The sequence below is a fragment of the Triplophysa dalaica genome, chromosome 15 (assembly GCF_015846415.1).
Source record: "Triplophysa dalaica isolate WHDGS20190420 chromosome 15, ASM1584641v1, whole genome shotgun sequence".
Taxonomy (NCBI): Eukaryota; Metazoa; Chordata; class Actinopteri; order Cypriniformes; family Nemacheilidae; genus Triplophysa; species Triplophysa dalaica.
The window spans coordinates 3,586,556-3,611,290 of record NC_079556.1 but is presented as its reverse complement, the minus strand read 5'-3'; the positions used below and the strand labels follow the sequence as shown (position 1 = coordinate 3,611,290).

The 24,735-nt window shown below is 36.2% G+C and overlaps 1 pseudogene; it reads left to right on the top strand.

The window, feature by feature from the left end:
- The first annotated feature begins 531 nt into the window (after positions 1–531).
- On the top strand, positions 532–16,127 carry LOC130436714 (tyrosyl-DNA phosphodiesterase 1-like; annotated as a pseudogene).
- Positions 16,128–24,735: the final 8,608 nt, after the last annotated feature.

Below are 24,735 nucleotides of genomic sequence, written 5' to 3'. Positions count from 1 at the left end.
GTGGATGTGCAGATTATCAGACGAGCATCTGTTGTGATGAGTTGAAGTTAAATGTTAAACAGGCACAGTATTGAATTTTAATGTGATGTATTCCTAAAGTACTGTTTTCTCTCCAAAGAAGTTTCATGTTTTATTCAACAACAGACAGCAGAAGGAGCCACAGCCAGATTAAGCATTTTTGACTCCAAACGACCAAATCAAGTTGCTTTTGTTATTCGATAATAATTTGAATAAAATAAAAATCTCGATATCTAAATAAAGAAAAAGGTCAAAGTACAAAAATAAACGTTTTGCATAGCACAAAACAAGTTTTATAGGCCAATTCGTGCTGTTCTTGTGATACTTAAAAAACAATGCTTTAGTAATAAGCTTTTAGATCTTATTATGTCAGATAATTCTCTGTGAATGTGTCTCTAGATTGTAAAGGTAGTGTTTTATGCTCTTAAAAGACACATAGAGAGTGTTATGATAAAATGAATGTTAATACTTAAAATGAGCTGTTTTAAATACACGGTCACCTTTTGCAGGAAAATGATGCTGCTGTGGTACGAAGAAGGATTCAGAGTCATCATTCTTACCTCCAACCTCATCCGAGCCGATTGGTACCAGAAGAGACAGGTTAGGGTACTCGTGTAATGAGAGGGGCCAGATACCAAATCTTATTGCACTCACGAGAATGAACCCAGTGAATGGAAACATCAGACACGATGGGACGATCAATTTAGAAATAGCCTCTTCACTTTTTTTACGTTTCGCTCTCTTTTGAAGTCGCACATCTGCCGACTGCAACAACATTTATTTCATTTCTGAAACAGAAGTAGTGCGCTTGCTAGTCTTAATGACACACTTGTCTGTTGCTATGACAACACAGCGAAGACACTCAGAGTAAATTGAAATTAAGCTTATGTTTCCTAAAAAGAGCTTCACGAATCACAATAAACCAATCGTGCTGTTATACTTTGACCTGAAATGGCTATGAATTAGCTGCATGGAATAATGGCTTATCAGTCAAGATTTAAGTGCCATTAATAAATTGTTCTACATAATGTTATATTTATACCAGATGAGGATACCAGGCAGGTCAGAGTGATTGCTAATGAAGTAACAATTGCTTTCAGATACAGTAGTAAGAGATTCAAGTTTATTTGCAATGTACATTATAGGAACAGAATTCCATTATACATTTTGTCCAAAAGTATGTGTCTGGTGGTGGTTAGGGTATTACCCACATTAAGCTGTGGAAGTAAATAAAATACCTAAATTGAGTTCCTTAATATTTAAACTCTCTGCTTTAAACATACTCAAACAATGTGTATGATAAAGTATATTGGGACATTTATTTAACCAGGATTTCTAGTCCAAAATCAGTTCAGACAGACGTCATTACATTTTTTCACGAAGTGGCTTATTCGTATGAAATCATACAATGTGAATCATGCAAAAATATAGATTATTAGAAAAATACAAAAAAGAGATTAGAACGAAGCAATAATAAAGATCTACTCTTAAACCTCTCCAACATCAGCGTGAGAGTAGGTTGTGCTAAAACATATGAATGAAATGGGAATAGCAAATTCATATGAGAATAGCCACCTCTTGAGATAGTTGCGAATTGCAATGAGATTCTGCTGCAGGCTGAAACTACGCTGTGAGATATTACATGAATAGTTCACTCAAAAATGAATTCATCCTGATGTAATTCCATGACTTTCTAATCTAGAACACTAAAATATTTTAAAGAATGTTGGTAACCAAACAACATTGACCCCCATTGACTTCCATTGTGTGGACCACTCAAAATATGTTATTTTGTCTTCCAAACTAGTCTATTTATTATGCCTAAACGCGACGGTCTCCGCCTCTCATGTCTGAGACCGTTTTTTCCAGTCTTTATTTGTAACGGTTCCAATCCGAATCCACATTGATTTGTTCTTATAGAGCCTCAGGGAGTCTGTTAGGACGAGTCCTTACACTCCTCTCATCTGGAGTAATTTGAGTTCTCAAGGAAAATCTAGATCTGTTTTGCACGTGTTTAAAAAACCCTCTCATAGAATGTAAAAGCCTTGACACAGCGAAAGCTGCACCTGCTGCCGAACATTTTAGCATTTTCTTTTGAGCATGTCAAATATGTCCACTTGCATTTCTTCGGAAAGTAATTTTTTGTGCATCATCTGTAATCCTTAACTGTTCATGGTGTCAATTGAAGGTGATGTGTTTGAAAGTAAATGGGGAGTCATAGGTAGGTGATTTCCAAGTGAAGTGTAAACATTGTGGTTGTGTGGCGTTATCCAAACCTTCCTGTCAGCATGACACTAACATATTAACATGTCTCTCACGCTGCCTTGAGTTTTGTGCGGAACGATTTCTCTCAAGGCACTCGATGGCAAAACCTGCGTGAAAGCTGCTTATTTTTGCCATTTTTGTTTGTTCAAACTAGTGGCACAGAAATCATATACATTATATTTCATGATTTTTTCTTTTTAAAGATAGTTTTTCTATTGATGGAAAAACAGGAATACTGTAATTTCTCAGAACATCAATTTATGTGATCCCTGTCGCATAGTGGGGACGTTTTGTTTATGGTATTTACAAAGCTTAAAAGAGATAGTTCACCCCTGAATTTCATCTTTTATTCGCCATAATATTTTCCAAACCAGTACGACTTGTCTCTGCAAAACACAAGAATTTTGAAGAATATTGCCAAACAATAACACTGGCCCCTATTGACTGTGTGGATACAAAACCCCTGTGACATTTCTCAAAATATCTTCTTTGGAGTTCCACAAAGTTATATCAGTTCTGAGCAACATGAGGGTGAATAAATGATGAGAAAATGTTGATATTTATCCCTTTAAAGGACTTCCCCCTGAAATGTTTCATAATGTTATTTGAACATGGTCAGTAATTCTTTTCCATGGAACACAAAATGAGACGTTTCTATGTGTTCAGTTCATGTAATGCTTTTTTGGTCTTTTTTTGTAGCTTGACAGAAGAATCTATTATTATGGATGAATATATATTATGGATGAGTCCGCTATACCCCAGATTACCTTAGGGAAGTCCGGGAAAAGCAAGGGAGTCCCCAACCAACTTTAAAAGAGACCTGCTGGTATACCTGGAGGCATACCGGGCTCCAGAGCTCGCCGACTGGATTGAACGCATCAAACAGCATGATCTCTCAGAAACACGGTTTGACATTCTGCAAATGAAAGATACAGTATTTAAATCTAGGATAAGGTGGCATGATATTTTAGGTTTCCACGGTGATCTAAGGGATGGATTTGACAGATTTAAGACTTCCAGGCATGAAAAGGTCATGGACATTTCAGTAGTGAATAAAAAGATTTCAAATTGTGCAGTATACCTGTATGATTCTTTGTGAGTGCATTAGTCTGTCTACCATTTGTGCAGTAATACATTTAAATCTATTCATTCAGAATGCATGACATACATATGTAATTTGACTCAGAAAATATCTCTAATATGATTTCTAAAAATCCTTATCTATTAATGAATGAAAAGGTCATGAAAATTCATTGGTAGACTTTAGGGATGCACCGATATGTACATTTTAGACGCTAACCGATAATTCTTAAACATTGAAAGACGATAACTGATATATGGCTGATATACAGTATCGAAATAGACTAGAGTCGGCGCGTCAGACCACGACTAACAGGGCAAGTGGTTCCCAGAGGAGGGCTCACAATCAGCATCATTAATGCTATCACATCTGTGCAAGGGCACACTTATAACTCCTGCAGGATGCTATTTTCTGTACAAGAATAATACAAATTTAACAATATTACCACTCACAACAACAAAAACAAATGGTTGACAATTTTTACATATGCTGTGTTATAATGCTCCTTCGCCTCAAGGCTTGCTAAAAGTAAATGAAACACACATACCTTTTAAAAAAGATAAAGGTGTCGTGTGCAAACATTAAACCTCAGTAAAATTATATGATATATCGGCCTAATTTTATTATCGGCGGATACCAATAACATAAAAAATTACTATTTATCGGTCGATACCGATATGGCTGATAATTAATTGTGCATCCATGGAGTAATAATATAACCGGACATTCGACTAATGGCAAAACTTATCCATTGTGCAATTTCAAGAACCGGCTACTTAGGAAAAAACATATGGCTAACATGTGCTCATCATCTAGGAACATGCAATATAGTATCACTTTTTATGTATTTTTTGTGTTTCTCATTGGTTCAACTCCAGGAACATATCAAGGATCTGCCATGGAAAAGTGGGGCCATTTAATATTGTGAAAGGTTGTTTTGTGTGCCATTTCACCTGCCGTCGGTGCTTCAGTTTTCTCCCCTGGCAGTAGAATGATCGATGCTCATAAAAAGCGATGTGAGAACGCCTCTGAGATTTTGACTTCTTTCCTTCATTTGTTAAGGGAATTCAGATCACACAGGCAGCGTAAAGTGTCAGATTGGCTTGGCAATTGTACCAGGAGAAATTACCATCTGCTGAAAAAAGTCTCATAGATCTGATATCAAAGAGCCGTTTAAAAAATGAATGTTTGAATCACATTTGAGCAGACTGTTAACAACTCAAGGATTATGGTACATCAGTGGGCATGACTCACTCAAATTTTTGATCTGTTCGCAAACAGCAGGAGTCAAAAATCGCTTATGCAAATGGTCGCTTTCCTTCCGAAACCGCAGACGTCCAGATTGGCTGCATTTCAGGAAATGGAAAAAACACATTTTAAATTATGAAAATCTGTATTGTAAAAGTTGACAAGCACTTTTTAATAAATATAATTGGTTAGATATTTACAAAACCCAGCGACAAACGTGAATGGTGACGAATAATAATGTTTTATGGGGAAACAAATCACGAAATATGGAGAGACAAGCTGACAGAAGGAGGGCAGTGAAATAATAAAATATAATCATAAATCAATACAATTGTTTTCAGTTAAAACACACAGATAAATCAAACCGTAATAACAACAAAATGGAAGAGGTTAAAAGGTCATGCATCCAACCAAACATTGTCATTTGGTAAAATCAACACAGAGAAGTTGCATATCAAAAATAAAAAAACATAAACATAATAACGCAATTTTCTTTAACTTAAAAAAATGTACATAATGTACCTTATAAAATATTACATTGTATACAGGTTCATTCTTATTTGAGAGGTTGCATGTCATTTGCAGTGTGTTTGGTATAATCAATTATTGGCTTACTGTAATTTTGATTTTAAAGGTATTATTGTTCACTTTTGTACGATCATCCGTTTTTTGTCATATCTGAAGCAAAACCACAGTGCCACAACACATTGGTGTTTACATTCCAGGTAGGACTTTAGAAACTATCTGCTCACATAAACATAACTAAACATGTTTTTTCTTTTCTTCGTAGTTGCTCACCGAACACACACGTCCCATTCAGAACAAAGAGCGGTGCCCTGTGATTGGTCAGTTTTCCACTATCGGCTCTATGGGTCTTGATAAGACTAAATGGCTGGCAGCTGAGTTCCAGCATACCCTGACCACGCTGGGGAAAGCAGAGAAATCATTACCCAGCTCACAACCACAGATGCTCCTGGTGAGTGTTTGCAACGGCTCCTGCAGAGCAAACTGAAACAGTGTGGGAAAAAACTGCTCCTTGTACCTTGTTTGGATTAGGAATGACGTGCCCTGATGGGTTTTACGATTACAACGGTCGCATATTCCCCTACCAGATTGTTTGTCTATCAGTGTAAATGAGCCCTATATTGTGTCTTGGATTTAATAAGAATAAAATCAAGTATCGTCTGCCTTTTTCCGCTTGTATGAGCAAAGACGCCACATTTTGGAGTAAATTTCAATATGCTTTGAAATTTATTAACATCTCACATTTTTAACTAGCAATCGGCATTCACAGCATGTTCTCATTTTTGATACTTGAAGGCCAGTTTACAAAAAACGTCTCCCTTCACAGAGTTTCGGGTTCTTTTCGTTACAAGAATCCAGTCCTGCTATTTGCATAACAATATCTGCTCTGATGGATGGACAGACGATTGATTTCTATCCAATGCATCTATTGTTAAATGTCAGTTGAAAAGTCAAGACACAGAGAAGATGATGGTGAACGAGGATATTAATGGCACCGTGCCATCTCTTAAAAAGCAAGGACTTGTATAATTAGCCCTATCAGAAAGTCTATTGAGCTACTGGGATGATTCTGTTCTCACCGTTCAGGAGAGAGGCAATTATCCAGACATACCAAATGTAGTCATTTAAAGAGCACATATGCAGGAAGTGCTTTTCTTTTCCGATCTCTATTGTGAGTAATGCAGTTTTGAACGAGTGAACCCAGTTCATTGAGCTAATTTGTGCACTTTGCACGGTGCAATAAGAAGTACAGGGTAATCGGTGACCTTTGTTTCTATATCGCCATCTTTGTTCAAAACATTAAAGAGACAGTTCACCCAAAAATAAAAGTATGTGCCCCAGAGTTGTTTGCTTTCCTAAATTCTTTAAAATATCTTCTTTTGTGTTTAAAAGAACAAATAAATGTATAAAAAAAATACTACTATGATAGTCAACGGTGGCCAATAACTGTTTGGTCACGAGCATTCTTTCAAATACCTTTCTCAAAACAATATTTTTTTACAGATATGGAACAACGTAGCCTGTTAACTGTCACCCGTTCCGTATACGGGACACCTAGGTTTGCATCAATATTGTGCAATATTAATTTCTAATCGAATCATGACAAACTATGGAAATTGTAAGTTTTTTTTTTGGTGTTTTTTTTATAATTTATGTAGGGAGAGTAATTGATTCTTTTTTATAAAGAGTGTGCTTAGATTTTTTGTTATCTTTTTGCGACCCATATTTTTTTAATGTATATTATCAAAGAAAAACTTAAACTTTTTAATTAATTTTTTACAATAAACCTAACAACATACCTTTAATTTTTTTGTGTGTGTTTGTGGTTTTTTTAATCAATAATCAGCTACTTTTCTATTTTCAAACGAGACCAAACGTGAGTCTGTATTTCAAAGAATTCATGAGTTACCACCATTTTAGTTCCAACATGCGTTTTCATGTGTAGCCTCAAAAAGGGCTCCGACAGTTAACAGGTTTAGGGAGAGTAAATGATGCCAGAATTTCCATTTTTGGGTGAACTGTTCCTTTAATTTGAGGTTGACTTTCTTTACAGAAAGAAAATCTGATTATCAAGAAGTCTCAATTTACCTAATTTCACCCTATCTGTCTTAAGATGAGTTGAAGCCAAATGATGTCAAACTAATATTTATTGTGAAATGAATCCTTAGAGCTCAAATTATACATCTTTATTATAAGTTTAAAATGTTGAGGTAAGGTGAAGAGTTGCATATTGCTGCTTCAATAGTTATAAGAAGATTGTAAAAACTAGTATCAGGTCAAATTCTAAAGTGTTAGTTTACTGATAAATGTTAAAGATCTCAGTAAAGGGCATTTATACAACCTTAGAGTCCATGTTGTCATGAGTCAAATCAGGCCTGTTAACACACTTGTAGTCAGACAGACCGACAGAAAGACAGACAGACACATCCTTTGTAGATCAGGAATTGAATTTCCAAAACTTGATCAATTCTTTCTGTAAAACCATCTTCTTCTAGATTAATCCACCTGTGGAAAACATGAGAACCAGTTTAGATTGTTATCCAGGTACCATTTGTTCTTTAACTCTGGAATAAAATATGTTTTGAACACCTGCGCGGGCGTTTTATTGACAAGCCACTTTGCATGTTTTTATTCTTGCAGCTGGGAGATCTTTACCAAACAGTATACGGACCGCACAAAAACAACTTTAGCTTCACTCATACTTCCAGTAAGTTCTGTTTTGTTATTAACCTATCCATAAAAAAACACACTTTGACAGTATACTCATCAAATTATGGCTTTTAGTCTTTTACCATAAATATTCTCCTGAAAGACTTCACTGCAAAACCCCAGAATCCACACAGCTGCCTTTCCCAAGACTCATCTGACCCAAAAATTGCTCCTTAATGCTCCTTATAAAATTGCTCCTTATAAAATTGCTCCTTATAAAATTGCTCCTTATAAAATTGCTCCAATAGGCTTCCCATCCCTTGGTTTTAAGTTATGATCACCATAAATAAGCTATTTTACTGCTCGCCTCGATTTTGCTAAGTGATCAGAGATGTGCCCATTGCAATACAGATTTAATCTCTGTTTCTCTCTGGAGTGCTCACTCCACACTTCAGCTCGGGAGATGTCGGAATCTGCTTTCGTGCCGGAATACTGGCAACAATCAGACCGAAACCTCTCTTCTCCGTCTACAGTACGCTCTGAAACACATCATCATGAGGGTTTGGGCAGACTTCACACAACTGGTTCCTTGTTAGAAGGTTGTAGACAACAGAGACTTGATTTGTTTGGTATTTACTGATTTCATTGCAATCCCAAAGGAGTATTAACATTTTTTTATTAATATTTTCTCATAATCTTCCCTCATGCCCATATTTTAAAAAAATAAAACAAACATTTCATAAAAGCACATAAAGGTCCCAAAATGTCGACACTCAGTTGGAATTTTGGGATTAATAAATGTCTTTGAAGTTTATTAAATAGGTGTGATGCTTTCTAGAAAGTATTAATAATTTAAGCAGTTTTTTTGGACACCCAATTGCAACACATCTTTAACTTCAAACCTCAATGCACAATACTTTTTTATTAAAGGAATAGTTTACCTTCAATTGAAACTTCTGTCATCATTTTTTTAACGCCCTCTTGTCATTTCAAACCTGCATGACATGACTTTCTTCTGCAGAACACAAAAGATGATATTTTGAAAAAAGGTCCGCAAGTTTTTTTACTTGCATTGGCTTTGTGTCCATACAATAGAAGTCAATGGGAACCAATGGTTTTTTATATCTTCTCAAAATATCGTCTTTTGTATATCCAACGTGATCTCACAGAAGAAGGAAAATCACAGAGGTTTAAAATGACTAACAGAATTTTCATTTTGAACGTGACCTGTCCCTTTAATACTTTTAAAGTCCAATTTTTTTTAGACTTTATAATGAGTTTTTGCAATTTTACATTTATACATTTGTGAGATGCTTTTATCCAAATTTATTTTTATTAGGAATTGGGTTCCCTAGAGATCAAACCCGTGACCTTATCTTTATTAAACAATTCTCTACCAACTGAGCTACAGGAAGAAAAATAACTTTTTTATTTAGACCTCAAAATACTGCAATTTAAATAAACATTTAGTCTGGATTTTTGAACATGAGAGCTGATGTTTTCATTTTATCCTTCGAAGATTGTTTGCTTCTTTGAAGCTTTGATATGTCAGAAGCAGCAATATAAAATGACAAATGTTTATCTGTTCTCAGTTTGCACAGTTTGACAAAATAATTATGATAATTAGTTTTTACCAAATGATGCGATGCAGCGCTACTAAACAGGCACACATTTATGAATGAAATGTACATTTTAATAGATGGTTAAAAGGTGATTACGTAAGGTTTTGTTGACAGTGCATATGAGATTTTTTTGCTTTGAATGTGTTGCGATGATACAGAGTGGAATGAGATCTGCATCATTTCTGCTCTTTTGTTCCTCAGAGAGCTGCTCATAGCTGCCAAAATCACGCTCTCGACAGAAGGCTGGCGTGTTCTCTATGATCTCTGTATGATGTGTATATATGTGGTGTTGATAGCACTCCACTCATAGAAGTTCCTTGTGAACTATAAACGTATATTTATGTAACATATGCTTGACATGTTTGTTTATTCAAGTCCTTTTTTATTGGCCATTTCTTAGCTGCAAAATCATAAAAACCCTTTCCTGTAAAATCACATTAACATTTATCTTATAATTGACTGAAGGTTATATTTAGGTGGACGGGTGGGTTATTTAATTGACGGACTCTGGACCTTTGACGCATATGTTAAGCTTGTTTTACAGGCGATCAAGGCCGGTAAAGACCTGTCTTGGTGGTAAAGAAGAACGCACGAGAGCCAGTCGGGCTATAAAACACAATGATGTTTTTCCTTTGATTATCTTTCAAATTAGACCCAAGAATAGCATCTTAAGTGCAGCGTGCATGTTGGTTAGTTTGCCAGAAATGAGCTAGAAAACCAAACAAGATTTTCTAATTTCATGTACTTTCAAAAAACATGCACCCCTTTAATGCCATCTAGAAAAAATATTCATATGGTGGATCTTGCAATACTTGAATCTCCCGAGGTCAGGCAATTGATTTACATCTCCATCCAGTATGAATATCCTCCATTCTTGCAGTTTGTCTCTGAGCGCTGTCTTTAATGGTGGTGAAAGGGCACAGGAAGACTGCAGGGGTCTGTGAGCGGCGTCTGTAGGTGGGTCATGTCAGATGCAGCGCTGAGTAATTCACCATCTTTTAATGTAATGTAGATTATAGGCTGCAGTGGATGTGAAGCCTCCAGGCACAGCCTGTCACTTTTTTACTTCTGAGACCAAACAGCATTAATTATTTAGTGAACGGAGTCTCAGAAAAATGAGCTTCAAAGCTTTGTCATGCTTAATGCTTGTTTAGTTGGCAGGTGATTTTAGATGATGTGTGCGAGAGATGACTTTGGTGACATTTGCCTGGCGGTGTCCTCCACAGTGCCAATTTGTCCAAAGCTGCCTGGGGCGCTCTGGAGAAGAACAACACCCAGATGATGGTGCGTTCCTATGAGCTGGGAGTTTTCTACCCACCTTCAGCCTTTGTGAGTCTTGTGACTTAACTCAGTTCTTCAGATCATTATAAAATGGTGTTTGTGTTTCAGAGCTGATCAAAAACATTTCAGATCCACCTCCGGCTAGCTAAACAGCTTAAACATGTGATAGCTGATTTCCCGCTATGGAGATGCCCCGTGAATGTCACATGTGCACATAGTCACATGTGAAAAAAGGTTTAGAAACAATTCTAAGTATTTTCCCTATACTTTAGACTACCATAGACAGTTTCAGCAGCAACAACATAATCAAATATTATGACGGCCAAACTAAACTTCAGGTAGACCTCAGCAAAGAATCAATAACTGATGGGTAGCTTTAATATATTTTAATACAATTTATATAAAATAAACGTATTATTATCAAAAAATTAATATTATTAATATTAAATATACAGTTATAATCTCTAACCATATTGAATGAGCAAACATAGACTCAAGGTTAACTTCGAGCCACGCACGTGTATCTGATGAAACCGTATTTAAAGGTCCCATACCACGAAATCCCATTTTTCAATCTTTAGTTAGTGTGTGATGTTGTTGTTAGAGCATAAACATTACCAGCAAAATGATAAAGCTCAAAGTTCAGTGCCAAGCGAGATATTGTCTTTAACAGAATTTGCTTTTCAAGGACTACAGAGAAGAGCTGGATCGGACTACAGTCCTCTACTTCCCGGGTACATGATGTCACTATTCCGAGTTTTATTAATAACCTCCGCCTAAAGGAATATGCCAAAAATGGGCGAGGCCTTGCTTAGAGAAGAGGAAGAGACACAGGAGTGGTGTTCGGTTATCAGAGATTGTAAACATTTGACTGAGCTACGCGCTAATCTACTTTCACTTTCATCACAGTCCTACAGCTGCTAATAAGAATGAGGCTACACACAATCTAAGATAACTAACGATCAAATACAGCTTCCATGACTTTAACATCGGCTGGGGAAGCTGTTCTGTGTAATACACTGATATTGTGTGTGTGTGTGCGCTTATCTCTTAAACACTTCTATAAAGCGTCCTTTGAAGTCCTGCTTGCAAATGTCTCCTGATCAATCTGCTTGTTTTATTATCCAACTCGGGTCCAATATAAAAGGCAAAACTAACGCTTCTGTTATTAGTACATAACCGGTCTGACACCATTCGGTCTGGTGTCATTTCCCTTTGCCATAGTAGGGAAACAATTCGCGATCTCTAACAAAGATCGACGTTTGCACATGCACTAGCAGACCTCTGATACACTACGATCAATCCGTATGTATTAACTTATTAAGTGAAGTTGATGCCGTTGTCACTGTTTATTGCTAAAAGCCAAAGTTTATGAATACACGTGCACTGACAGGGGCACCGACCAATCACAACAGAATGAGAAGCGTAAGCTCGCTGATATGATATGGGTGAGACATCTTCACACACACACACACAACCCTCTAAGCGGGGAACCAATCACGATAGACCTGGTCAGCTTTCTCAATCATAGCTTTTGGTAGGAGGGACTTTATAAAGGCCGGAAAAAATCTGTCATTTTGTTAGAAGGACTGTGGTGAAACATGAACATCCATTGTTAAACACCTCAAAAAACATATTTAAAGCCTCAAAAACAGCAAAATACAGGGTCCTTTAATAATAATAAAATATTTTTTCAGCTAGATTTTAGACACTAAGCAAGACACAGCATTGTTTTACTTTTGCCCCTCTATGGCCATCTCTGTTTTAAAAATTGCAGGTTACTTGAGGTACTTAATGTCGGCATTAAAAAAAAATGTCAATTTCAAATTGATTTACACAGTGTTGCAGTATTCATTTTAAAATATTTATCCATGCACATCATTATTAAAAAAATCCATTTGCACTTGTAATCTTTAATCAAAAACGTTAACCTCCCCCCCTCGACAAGAGCTCTCTTTACTTCTGGTCATGAGGAATGGCACGAGGGCAGGTCTGCAATGACTGCAAATCTATATTTTGTTGGCAACACCCCCATTTTAACGTTCCAATCAGTACTCCATGAAAGAAATCAATTTCAGCCCTACATTTTTTTCTATTTCAGAAGTTGTTTCTCTTGGATATACATCACGTTACTGTAGAAAAAACAATAGTACTTCCGTTTCATGCCGACTTTAACTTTATGTGGGTTGAAGTCAAATGACGTCAGACTGACATGTCTTATAAAATGATACCCGACAGTTCAAATTATAAATCATTGTTTTTATCTTACTGTTGTGAATTGGGCTATGCTAAAGAGATAATATATCAATAACTTGTTAGTGAAAAAGTAACGGATTGCAGCTAATGTTGAATTAAACCTTCTCCCAGTTTTCTGCCTTGAGATGAAGAGTGAATGTGACAATTTCATCAGATAGTGTTGGTGACTGCACCCTCCACAGAGTATCTGCACGTTTTTGAGAACTATTGTCTCTGTGTCAATACTGTAGATAATGTCTGAAAGTACATCTCCTTTTTCTCCATATATAGAGAGATAGAGCTTTTGTGTAGCGCTCACGTACTCACGGGGTAATTTGTCCTTGTTGTCAGGGTAGTCTTCAAAAGTTGCTAAGCAACAGAATGGTTCGGTTCTCTCCCGTGGAAAAAACGAGGGGGGGACAGTACGAGTTTGAAAGAGGATTGCTTGTGCTCTCTTATTCAGAAGGGATGCGTTCTTTGCTCGTGGCCCGAAGCAGCTTTGTTTCACGTTAACACAATCTTGTTTATGTCACGGTTAGTTCTTGCTGGAAATAATTTATGGACAACTCAGAGACGTATTTAAGCAGTTTGATAATGATGACTGAGTCATCCGTGTTCCCTTGAGTTTTGACTGCTCACAGAGTTTCAGTACAGTATAATGGACCCATAATAAACCAGCGATAAACGCACAGTGGCTTTCCTATTTCCTTTTAACTTTGTATGTTTATTGAGATTACATTTTTGTATAATAGACGTTTGAATTCTTGGTTGCTTTTTTAACTTATATTACTATGAATTAAATACAAAATGTCCTAGTTACAGGCTTCATATACAATTGAGGCTGCCTATTGACTATTCAAGTTATTTTTTCAACTGTATAACTGTATTCTATAATGAGGCGCGTTCTTGTTGTCTTCCTGCATTCACTTTTTAATTAGTTTCCAAATCAAATGATTCTTTTAATTGTTGTTCTTCTAAAAAGTTCTGTTAAGATGTTTGGCATTAGATAACATCCTTAGTTCAACAGCACATCTCTTTAATTGCGCTGTATCATCACGCACCAATTAAGTCGGTTATCAAATATCATATTTTTTTAGTGATCTAACCAGCCCTTTTTATACCTAAAAACTAGAGCCATTAAACAAAAAAAAACATATTGTGCCACTTTCTCTAAAGTTTTAAATGACTCATTTGTTCCAAGGGGGAGGTTTTAATTTATTTTGTCCTGTACATTGTTTTTTTCTAGCTGTATTGTCACAAAGCAGTTAAGCTGAATTGAGATTAATTTAAAGAAATCAAAAATTATGCCACATTTTATATGGAGTCACAATTTCAACCCTATGTCATGCAACAACAACTGCATTTACAGAATGACACCTACAACAAGTGTATCAAGTTATTATTGTTTATTAAAACAAAAACAATCAGCGTGTTGCAAGAAATGTAATGTCATTGTTTTCTGCAGTATTGAACCATTCACATACATTATATTCTGTCAATACGGTCTGTCTGATGCGGGTTGAATATTAATGCAGATACATTTTTAATTATTAACTCATGATGTTACTCCACGTCAACTTCAATGATGTTATCCAACCACTAATATACAAAGACATGAACACAGTTTATCCGTGTTAACGCCAACAACTGAGATTCTCCTGGAAGTTTGAGTTCAAAAATGTATACAATATACTTATGCATTTTATACATTATATATAGTATATCGCTGCTGTCCTTCTGAAACCTCCATATTTCATGATTTTTTCTTCTTCCCATAAATCATTATTATAAGTCACCCGTTATGTTTGTCACTGCGTTGTGCAAATATCTACCCACAAATATTTTTAAAAGGGCTTGTCAACTTTAACAACACAGTATGTAAAAAAAAGTGCATTTCCTGAAAAACTGCAAATTTGGACATACAAGGTGACAGTGACGAAATGTGACCCTGGGTGACAAATCCAGTCTTAAAGGTAAATTTTTCGAAATTGATATTTTTACATCATCTGAAAGCTGAAGAAATAAGCTTTCTATTGATATATGGTTTGTTAGGATAGGACATTATCTGGCCAAACAACAACTGTTTACAAAACTGGAATCTGAGAGTGCAAAAAGCAAAGTATTGAGAAAATCGCCTTTGAAGTTGTTAATCAGAGCCACTGTAGCAGGCCATCCGCTCACAAAAATAAAAAATTTATACATTTACGGTTTTAAAAATTTACATTTAAATTTAAAAAGATCTTCATGGAACATGATCTTTACTTAATATTTACTTAATATAGAAAAATCTGTAATTTTGCACAATGTGTTTTGGGCGATTACTAAAAATGTTCTTGTGCCACTTAAGACTTGGAATGATTTAGTCAAGTCAAGTAAGTGCCGCTTTCAAAATTGTCACATCCTTTGCAGTCCATATTGCTCAAAAATTGGCATGTAAACATTATAGTGTAATAAATATTTGATGTTCTGTGATGAGCCATACCTTAACCTCTTGCGTTATTCCTTCCGGTTTGTGCTTTTTTAATTAAAAGAAATCCTTTATGTCCTCTCTCAAAAACGTGTCCGTTTTTTCACATCGATAAAGCATCTATATATTACATAGAAAACATGTACAGACCAATATTTTAGTGATGTGTGTGTCTGCACGCGCGTGGGTCTGTACTTTTTCTAAAAGGTGCTGTCAGGTTAGGGGCAGTCCATACACAAATAAAAGGATGAAGTCTCCTCCATAAGTATACGTGATATATTCCCCACTGCCCTTTAAATATATTCAGCCCCCTCCATCTTTATAGCTGACACACAAATGAAAGCTTAGCTTTCCTGAGTCAAGCTTTACTCTCTGACTTTTCCACAGGATGCAGGATGAGAGAATGCAGTGTGTTCTCATTACAGCGTGATGCTTGGCTGGCCTTTAAATATTGTTGGGTTTATGGACATCGTGGATAGACTTGAAGTGCGGTTCACAGAGGGTTAGCATAAATAGGCCTCTTTTGTCCTGTTTTTTTCTTTAACCAGCTTCCTTTGGAAAAAAACACAGTGAATTCACTATAGAAATGCATATGTTTTATATGTCTTCTCGTTGTCAGAACGTGAGCACATTTCCTGCCTCCACCTCTTCCAAGGGTTTTCCTGTGCCCTTTGACCTCCCACCCATCACTAATCCAGCAAAGGTGAGACTGAACCCTGCACCACCCCGAAAATAAAGATGCCAAAATTGTTGTTGACATTTTTGTGGATATAGTTAAAAAACACTAAAACGACTTCAATGAGGCATCGGCATTGACGTTTAAAGGTTTGCTTAATGCAAAATACACGTTGACGAAAGGTTAATCTTCACTTTGAAATTCAAAGTTCAAATGCTGCCGCAGGAAATGATCTGCAGAAATAATTGCACGACGCAATACAGCAAATGAAAGGTTGCCGTCTGTGCTGGTCACTATCCAGTCTGAGTAACCGAAGAGACGTAATAAGCTCTGTTTAATTATGTCTGACCGTATGTAAATGAGCTTGTTTCTTGAGTGCACATCATTATACGTGATGATCGAGGTGTCCAAAGATGCAACGTGTGATAGCAAGAGAGCTTTTTTAATTGTCGACTGCAGTGAGGAGCAGGTGGTGTGCGTAATACAATTAATTTCCTGCGCTGTGATCCACTCAAAGCCATCAAACAGCATTCTTAATGAGGACGCATGTCATTTATCGGCATATTATGTTTATAAAACATTTCAAGTGTTTTGATGATTGGATCTAGTGGTTGACCACGACAGAAGGTGCAAGTATGCATGCGACCAATGAATTCTTAGATTGACAGATCGCATGACTATTTACCTCTTCAAATGGTTAAAAATATTGGCGTGACGTCCAAAACTAGAACTCAATTCTTTATTTCCCTTTATATGTGAATAATGTTGTTATTCTGTTAACAAAAGTGTGTATATAAGGTTGGGATTTGAAAGTCAATCCCAGTTCTATAATCGAAAGGTTAGGAATCGGATACTTGATATAAAATCAAACTTGCATTACTCTTACAGAAATTTTCAGAAATGTGTCTGTGTTAACTTGTGATATGCTGATACCTCAATAAAAGCCCTTATGAAAATGATACCATATTTTACTGAAGTATCCATAGTTTTACATTATTGCAACAAGATACTTGTAAGTCTTCAACGATTCAAATGATACCCCAACCTATGTGTATATTATTGGACAGCAACCCATATGAGAGACTGCTGTTGAATTAAAGGAGATTTTTGGTCCTGAGTCAAGTATATTGTGGTTTAGTAAAACTGCTTTTTCTTGACTGACAGCATAATCGCAGCTTAACTCAAACTATGTTCCGCAGGACATGTTGATGACAGTAAATTAACTCATTATCATCCGCTGGGTAATTATAGTGTTTTATAGCTGAGACTCCAACGTGCAAGTACACAGTTATAAAAGCAGCGGGCGAAAGCACTTTGTTTTTGAGGCATCGGATTCAACGCATGCAGCGTTGTGCTGCTCTCAACATAAAATAAACAGACTTTCATATGCAAAGATATGATAAATATAAACCCGATGTTGTTCTTTATATTATGAGGATTTTCTTTATTAATTGATTATTTATCAAGATTAATGTTACTTTTCAAGGTCTTCTGTTCAAAATGGAGAAAATAGGTCCTGTCTTGCATATCTCTTGTAAATCAGTTGTGTATAACCAATGCTCAAGGAAAGGCTGTAAGAAATGTCAGTGCTTTGTTGGAAGTGGCATGAAATTGAACAGTGACTTGAAGAGTGCATTTAAAATTGCTGGTTCTGAACGCTGGTCATAGTTATGGCCGTTTCCTGGAGAAAAATAAACCTTTTGATGTTGACACAGTACCTGAAAGTATAGAGCGTGCCAGAGAAAGCAAACATGTGACTTCAGTCGTCATTGTTTTTCAGATTGCTGATACGATTTTATTCTGTGGCTGAGTGTCTACTGTCTGACACACAGCTGATAACATTGAGAATCTGCTGGTACCCGGTCAGTCTCTGTCAAAGACGGTTTGTTTGCTCAACCCTGTAATTGCAGAGAAAATCCACCTGCCATAGGCGCCACGTTCTTGTAAATGATGATAACAGCATTATGGGCCTTGCTCCTGACACGGCAGTCTGGCAACCTTTAATCACAGTGAAAACATGGTCACGGTAATCGATGGCGTTATTGAAACGGAGGATGTCATCGGTTTACGAACTCAGGCAGGAGACCCCTGTGGTTGCCATGGCAATGTAGGTCTTTGGTAGCGAAGGCCAGTGATGCTTAACCCTTCAGCCATGAAGTGGGAAGAGTGGGCGGAGCCTGAGGATCAAGAAGTAATGCGTTCTTCTCTGAATGTGATGAGCTTGTGTTTCTGCACTGATAAGGATGTTTTTTTGTTTTGTTAGCACATATATTGAAGCCGGAAAACAACAAACTCCAATTATATATTATGTGTTTGACCATTAATTATTAATGAAGTATTAATTAGTTTTTAATTAAATATTCATACGTTGTTTATGGATTTGGCAGACTCTTTTATCCACAGCGACTTACAGTGCATGTTTTGTATAATGTTTACTCTATATTTCATAAAAAATTGCAACAGTAAGTAAATTTTTTATATTAAGTAGGATCTATTGACCGAAATGCATAATAATATACATTACTATGTCTTCAGAGGTGTATAAAGACCTATAAAACGTATTTATATCTACATACACCGCGGGTCCACCTACATAGAATTCTATTTCTCGCCCACAAAATGGTCAAACAGAGTATTTCTTCATTATGTAATCTTCTGAGGCAAAGAAGCTAATATATGACGACATCTTAGTCCTGTGTCAGCAACCATAGTGCTTCAAAAGGGGGGGTGGACTGGAACCGTTGGTTGCAATTCGCAACCTCACCACTAGATGCCGCTAAAATCTAGTGATTAAATGTCACCCAAATTACCATCCAGCATACATTTGTTTACGAAAAAATAAAGACAATTATATCACATTATGCATATCACAAAAGTTTGCTGTTGAATGATTTTACTTTTAAAGAGATACGTACAGTTATTCTTTCTCTTCCCAAAAGAATAGAACGTGTATGTAATTTTCAGATTTTAAATATATTTTTATGTAAATTTAACTGATTTTACAAACCTTAAGCATTGTCATATTTGACTGTGAATCATTTCTCCTTATTTGGCTGGTAATTGCAAATTAAAATTTTCCTCAAAGTGCAGCCCTACAAAAAAAGATTTCCATTTTATTCTATTATGAGTATTCATTTTTTGGCACAGTTAGTATGATTTCTGTTTGTGCAGATAGATTGAACTGCACCAATGGATCTCTCATCTTTCTCTAACAGGGTCGTGGTCAGAACAGACTGTGCTCCCTAAAAGCTCGACTGAACGTTATTATTAAGGCCTTTCACCTTAAAATGGCACACAATTGAAATAGATTGTGTGCTGTAGCTGTCAAATCCCACATGTCCTTGTTGATACTCGGTCACGTAAAAATTCAGATTGTAACCAGGTCAGTTCCCGTGTCACTCGTTTACAGTCAATTAAATCTAACCGAGTCACACAGGCATTTTTTAGAGGAGACGCTAAGCTTTCAAGTTTGTGAACCCTCACAGTCCAGCATATTACATAATACCCGGAAGGCTTTTCAAGATCTGTAATTAAAGCTTTTAGGAAACAGACAGATATCATTGAGCTTTGTGAAGCAAACAGGCAATCGCAAAATTCTCTTCCTGTGCCATGGCAACCATTCTTCATTACGTGACCTTCTTCACACAAAGGGAAATAAATGAAAATGTTCAGCCAGTGTAAAGAGGTTTTTGCTTACACTTACATCATGACGGCTTTGCATAGCCGTTAACTTGAAATCACAGGTTTTTGCTTTTTTTATCAAAGCTGTTGTTTCCATTAGTTGCACCTTATGTCAGAGATATAATGGCGATGCATTATTATTTATATAACTTTGAAAGCAGAATTGGATGGTTGGAAATACAGATTCCTTTTTTTACCAAACAATGAACTGCAAGAACACTTTTGGGTGTAGCACACAAAAGATTCAAGAAAAATGTGCGAAGTGAAGAAAAAGGGAATTAAGCTATTGTGGTTATTAATGTCATTGTACTGTAATACAAAACATGGTATTTAAATTAAGTTTTTATATATATTTTTTATAGCATTATCATCTGGACCATTTTTATTTTGTAGAGAAAATGGAAACTTTCTTTAAAATATGACATCCTACAGTCCTAGAAACACGGTTTATTTTTATAATATGTGGTGATCTTCAGCGTTCTTTATGTCTAAAATTGTTTTTTAATTACATCTCTTGCAGGTGGCAGGTGACATTATTATTATTCTTTAAACGACCGCATCATTCATGCTCAATAACACAGATCGTGTCATCTCATCCCATCCTGTCAACACCTGTGATATTATTACAGACAGAAGCCAGCGACAGACTCAATTTTACACCTCATAGTGTACCTGCATCTCTATATCAAGACCAGCTTGATGTATTTCAGTTTCTATTTCTAACCCCACTGCTCTCACTTCTGCTAAGTGATGAGAAACGGACCCTTTCATTTCCCTCAAAATCAACTCGGAACATCTCACAGATTCTCAACTCACCACAAACTCTGTGTGCTTCTGTAATATACAGAGGAGACCATTTAAAGTGATAGTTTACCCGGAAATTGAACATTTCACGTCATTTAATTATCCTACCTTGAGTTGTACAAAAGACAGGTTCACACAAATTGGAAAAAACACAATAGGAGTCGTTAGACCCAGTCACCTTTTACTTTCTTCAAATGTGTTTCAGGCATTATAAGTGAATCTATAAGTCCGCCTAACAGCTAATTCGTACAAATCTTACGATTTAGAACAAAAAAAGTGAATAAATGGTTTGTAAAAATGTTATCGTATTAAACTGTTGGGCTGAGGACTAGTGTGCAAAAGCTAATTTGAAATATGAGGATATGAGGATGTGAATGTCTTTTCAAAATGTTCCAAGCTACAATTATGCATCAATGTGAGCGTTGGTGTAGCTCTCCCGCTGCGTTTTCCTGCTGTTTGAAGAAAACACTGCTGCTTTCAGGCGTTCCGAGAACTGTGCTAATTAAAGAGTTAATTAGTGGTGCCTGACATAACATTGCCATTGTTGAAAAGAATTTTTTTAAGTTTGAACAAACCGCTAATCTTTAAGGATTAAACAACCCGCATTCCTTATCCCGCATAAATTTTTAAAATGTAAAAGGTCCAATGTGTAATTTTTTGGAGGATCTATTGACATAAATGCTATATAATATACACAACTATGTCTTCAGAGGTGTATAAAAACCTTAAATAATGAAGATTTATGTTTTTTTTATCTTATTCTGTTTCTAACTATATACACTTCATGTTGTTTCCACAGTAAATAATTAAGTAAATAAGTTATCTCCTTTGGCAAAGAAGGAGAAACGTGATGACATCTTAGTCCTGTGACAGCCACTGTTCTTCGAAAAGGAGGGGCGAGCGGTGGAGTGAGCCGTTGGTTGCAATTCGCAACCTCACCGCTAGATGGCGCTAAATTTCATTCACTGGATTGTTAATACGGATCATTTTTAAAAGCAATTGGACATGCATAAATAATTATTATAGATTATTGTGGGTTTAGCGACCAACCAGAACACCCTAGCAACGCCCTGGCAACCACCGACCACTACACAGGATCGGGACTGCAACGGTTGTACAGACAAATTCCAGAACATTTTAACATCTACACCATAATAAAATCCAGTTAAAATCGGATAAAGTATTGGTCTAAAATAACCAGTACATTTTCCTTTATTTTGCGGACCTTTACAATCAATGCTAAAATTCAATTTAATGCAGTCCAAATATAAAATACCGGTAAAGCAACTGTAAAAATGAATACGGAAAAGTGTTGCTAAAATTACTTTTGCCTAAGAACTAAATGCTACAAGAATAAAGATGTTACTGGGAATAACATAACATTTCTTTTAAAATTCCACATTACATATTTAATTTTCCAATGACTAACTAGTTTGACGAATATGATGATGCCCGCTGCATTTCCTTCAGTCATCTCTGAATAAGATCTCCTTTGAGACGAGTTATGTATATCTTCGTGCCTGTAAGCAGTATAATGGCCTGTGTTGTCATATCATGGGTATTATGACATCTTGATGTTAAACAATGAACCGTTGACTTTTTGGCTTGATTTTTTATATAATGCATTTTCAGAGGTTTTTCAACTGCTGTACTGTGTTATATGATCAAATTCAACTGTGTCTGGTTACCATGGACACTGCTGTTCAAGCTTTGTATCCTACATTTCATTATTAAGTAAATAATACTGCATGATTCTTTATATTGATAGTATGAGCTCGACATATAGCCACCTAGCCGGAGCATAAAAGGTCGCCCGAAGGAGGTCAGAACCTTGTGTTCTGTGCACTGAAATACTTAAAAATTCTTCTTCACTTACTCTTACAGCATTCACCTCAAGCTCATGAACTCTGCCTGGAGCAGGTCAGGCGTCGAGACCATAAGCCTTGGGGCTTTCCAATAATCTATTTTGTTTCTTTTCTTTTTCTCTTTCACAGATCAGCCTTGGATATGGAAAATACCACACACTTAGGTACTCATGGAAATATATGGGTACCTTCTTGAGGCCAGACGCTCCTTTGAATTAGATCAAATTAACATGGAAGTCAGACCATACGAGTCATTTAGCCACTTGAATGTACCCGTGACAGCAATGGTAGAAGTAAGCTTTTGTATCATTTAGTGTATAAGTGTAGATCCTTTGTATTGCATTTGACTTCTGTTTTGTTGAGTCCGCCTTGTTTTTCCTTAATTAATTTGTAAAAGAACAAAAAAATTTAAACTCAGTACAAGCTTAAAATTATTTTTAAATAGAAAAGTCCATCCTGTTTTTTTAAAGAAAAAAATATGTATTACATTATACAATAGTATGCTTATCCTATACATAATCAAATGAAACAGACTTTAAACAGTGATTTTGAACCTGTCACATTCAGACCACCCTAAAGCATCAAAAGTCGGTAACAGGTACCATTTATAAAACGGCAACCTCTCAAATCCATTTTCAGAGTTTTTGAGATTTGTCATATAACAGGTTTAGTTCAGATAAAAAGAGAAGTAAATGAAACCGTGTAAACTTAAATTGGCTATTTTTACATTGATTATTTTTCATCTGTTTTCTCAAACAGATTCCAGGCACAGAGGACAGATCGATTTTTTCGTAGCCTCTGGAGTGATGCAGTAGCCTAATGTGTTTGTGTAGGACTGCGCCCTGCTGAAATCACTGATTTAGCGAATATGTTCAAACTACACAATAATTGGTGCTGTTTCATACTTTCATGCCACGGTACATTTAAAAAAAATCTGTGCATTAATAGAGGAATGCCCTGTGGTCTAGACTATTATTTCACGTTTCTTCAGCAAATATTTTTGATAGCCTCCACTTTGCTTTAGATTACAGCAGTTGTGTTTTGTAGAACAATTTATAAAACAGTCAAATTATGTAACACTGGATGCATAAGTGTCATTTGTAGGGGTCATTGTGGACCCATATAGGTATTAGAGAGCTCTCCTCCATTCTTGAAAGATCTTTCAGCATCGATCTCAAAGAATTAAAGTAATTCCGAACAGAGCAGTCTGGTCTACACAATGAGAATCATTATATGTTTACTCTCGAATGAATGGCCACTGTGTAAACAATTTCAGTTACACTGTCGTGAGTAATGCCTTCTTCACTATTATTAATCTGGCAATCATATTATTTTCACCCTGATTTGTATTTGATGTTGACCTTTGAATCAAAAGCTGTTTATTCAAAAATCGTGCTTGAATATAAAGGAAAGAGGTACATTCATAACAGGTGATTATGGCATTCGTATATAAAAAAGTTTCGCAAGATCCTTGTTATAGCCTACATATTATTTTATTGATGCTACACCAGAAATAACAAATGCCCGGTTTCACAGACGAATCTTAAGGCCTAGTCCCAGTCTAAACTAAATGTTTAAATGAAAATAACTAATATGTAAGTCCTATTGTTTTGTGTCAAAATGCACATCATGATTGTTTTTTACTACGGCATTTTTATAAAAGAAAATTATTATTTTTAATTTCATCACTTCAAGTCCCCGTGCACCGCAAGTTGTGATCGATTTTACTTCCGTATTCTAACAGAATTTCCGACTGAGAAAAAATAGTGGGCATGGCTTGCGTTTTTCACTGCGAATTGATTGGATGTGTAAAGACAGCTGTTGCATTTTAAAAATGAAACCGGCAGCAGGCCGACAGTTGAGGGGGAGGAGTTAACGGATGCGCCGCCCAAGCCGTCTAATTTACGTCATAAGAGATGGACCGTCATTTCAGGGCGGAAGTGTATTTTCAGATTTTAACTGAACATTATGAGGTACCTGAATTTAGAAAAGAAAATTACCCACGTTGATAAGCTATTTACAATAAACGCTGCAATATTTCATGAAAAAAATAAGAATTGTCATTTTTAATTTCACTGGTACTTTAAGGGTTGGATTAAGTTAATCCTTGTTTGTGAAACCAACATGGACACTGCACTTTACTATAATAAAACCATATCACCACAATTACTCAATGTGCCTTGGCAACTACTGCAGAACAAAACCTCACGCGTTTTAATATTAAAGCAGCGAATATCGGAAGGTGACGTCAGATGAGTATCAGTCTGCACCTCGCGAGCAGACTACATTTTTTTGTCTGACCACTGAGCGATGTCACA